We start from the raw sequence: 2841 nt of genomic DNA, 5'->3' as shown, positions 1-2841 counted from the left end.
ATTTTACCATGGCCTTATTGTACTTGAAATATCTGGGGCTGGGATTCATACAGCAGTCAACTATGTGAGAGTCCACTGCCTTAAACACCATACTGCCTGCTGGCCCCAATGTCAATACATTTTATTTATTTCCATTTTAAAAATCTTCGTTTGCATTGCTTCTCCTAGGTTGTACTTTTCTCTGATTTATAGAGCATCATCACAGCTCATGGAACACAAATACTTTTTGATAACATGTATTGCAAATGTTTCTCTTGACAGGAACTTAATTTCTCCTACTTTTTAATGGTATCTTTTAATGAACACTGATTTCTGTTTGTAATATAGCTAAATTTATCAATATTTTCTTTCGGGCTCAGGATTTTCAAGTTTTATCTAGAAAACTCTTACCATGGGGTACTAATTTCGTCCAGAGGTTTTTCACATTTAAGTTTTTACAATAACTGAAATGACATTTTTGTTTGTTTTTGGAGAGGTTTTTGCTATAGGGTGCGTGCGCTCACCAGAAGACAGAGAGACAGAGAGACAGAAAGCAAGAAATCCCCCTCCCCCCCGCCCCGGGGGGGAGATGGCCACGCCGCAATCCTTTCTTCTCTATTCTCCTCTTGGGATCTTGGGCACACATGCACCTGGTGTAAGTTTAAGCCACTGAGTCCAGGACTCAAACCTCAATAGTCTACATGGGAGTCCTGAGACATAGCCATTACGCCAACTGCTGGTCCCTGAAATGATTTTTATATTAAGTGTGAGGTCATATTTGTTTGCACTGCCAATTGTCCAAACATCATGGAAATGACCATTCCCACTGACTGTAATGCCACTTCTGTATTCTTCAGTTTTGGGGCCCCAAAGTGTTCTTTCCTTTGAGATGTCTTTCTCTTGAACCAATACTACAAGTTTTACACATTTTATTAATTGGTATGACATGTCCCATCATTATAATCTTCTTCAAGGACATCTCAACTGTTTTGGGTCTTTATTGTTCCATATAAATTTTACAATAAGAATATGTAAAACACCCCCCAAAACCAAAAATGATTATACTTTTGTTGGAATTGCACTGAATTTAAAAATCAACTGCAAAAACAACACAATTATGAAGTGAAACACATCTTTTCATAAGCACTCTAGAGCTTTCCACTCATTTAAGTATTTTTTTTTCAGTTTTAATATCACTGTTTTAATACCATGGAATACAAATACAAAACATTGTAGAAGCATGCTTCTTACTACATGGAGGTGAAATCATATATCTGTGTTTTTACCAGAATCTGCATTGTCCTATAAGAACCATCGTACCCCAATGGCTATCTATAGAGATTTTATTCTTACCATTATTCCTATGAGGTTTTATCATGAATAAAAAAGCTCACAACTCATTTTAACCACTGCATATTTATACTGTTCTTAATAATATTCCTGTTTAAGATATTTGGAGAACTGTTGAGAAATGCAAAATCACTTTAGCCAACAGTACCAAATGGGTAATATTATTTCACATTGGCCAAGATCTTCATTATATGGGCATTACAAAAACACTGTGCACTTACTTAGGGTTAGGAAAAAATGTTGTCTCAATAGCCCTCTTACTGTGTAGGAAGACAAATGACCATTTCCTGCAAAGTCCAGAATATCATAATAGATAATCACTGGTTAAGCAGTAACTCACAAAACCCCATTTACAAAGAATCATGTAACAGCAACAGTCTTCCAAGTGCTAAGGAAAAATCAATTCATAAATATTCAAATTCTGTATTTCCTAACTCCGAAACGTGCAACTTCAAATGAAAGTAACATCAGAAGGGAAAAGTAAACAAGGCTGGTGTCCAGAGCATACCTCATAGTTTCAGGCCATTTCAGTTAAGTTTTCTTATGACAGACAAAAGAAATGATGAAAGCTATATTAACTTTGCTTGGAAATGTGAGGAAAGAAATATTAATTTAAAAATAACAAAAAATCTTGCTTTTGTAAATAAATAATTTTTTGTTTGTTGTTTTAGGCATCATTTTTACTGCTAAAAAATCATTCAAAGATGTGTCAATCTTTTAAGAATAAATCTTAGGGAACTTAAAAATAACACGTCTGGAAAACTGAACCATGCTTTTAATTGCCAGCATTATGCTTTGTTCTTGGTAGAATCATCTTTGTTTTTTATTTTCACATCCCACTTATAAACCCTGGCCATATTGACTTTTGTACTGGTAAATTGATCTCAAAGAAAGTCAAGGTCTTTCTCAAGAGAATAAAGATTCTTTTGGGCAGTCGATAAGTTCTTTCCCAACAATGCCTAAGCTTCATCAATATCATACTGAAGCACTATATTAGCCCCCAGCCGTAGACACACTGCATCGGTAGGAGGAACTGAAGCTTTGTAACACAGGTTATCTGTCAGCAAGAATGTGCACTCCAGTGAACTGGTGGACTCTTTTTCCTTCTGCATGTATTTTAGAATTTCTAAAGTATATTTATTTTCAGGATTCTTACTTTTAAGCCTTCTTTTCTTTGAGCCAGGTTGAGTTCCATAAACTTATACTTCTGATTCTGCTCATACGCTTCTGTGGTACTGTATCTTGTGCCCAGGCTGTTTCATGCAGGAATCTACGTCTCCCACAAATGTGATCTCAGGAATCCCCAAGTGCAGCTGCCACCCATTTTGTGTGGTCACTCATCCAGTATCATAATGCTCCTTAGCCATCACCACATTGAGGTTATTTTCATGGTTTTCTATGACTGTTAAAATTTTCTCCACAAAAGTCACCTCTGACCCATTTATTCCTAGGTATTTCGTTATTGTAAATGGAGTCATTATAGGAGGTACATGTTTGGGTCAGTGCAGCAGG

The 2841-nt window shown here is 36.1% G+C and overlaps 1 pseudogene; it reads right to left on the bottom strand.

Moving 5' to 3' along the window:
• Nucleotides 1–2117: 2117 nt before the first annotated feature.
• LOC102479952 (prefoldin subunit 3 pseudogene) lies at nt 2118–2665 on the bottom strand (annotated as a pseudogene).
• Between the last annotated feature and the right edge of the window lie 176 nt (nt 2666–2841).

Source organism: Tupaia chinensis, unplaced genomic scaffold, assembly GCF_000334495.1.
Source record: "Tupaia chinensis unplaced genomic scaffold, TupChi_1.0 Scaffold140538_1, whole genome shotgun sequence".
NCBI lineage: Eukaryota > Metazoa > Chordata > Mammalia > Scandentia > Tupaiidae > Tupaia > Tupaia belangeri.
The sequence above is the reverse complement of the archived record's forward strand: the minus strand, read 5'-3'. Positions and strand labels throughout refer to the sequence as shown.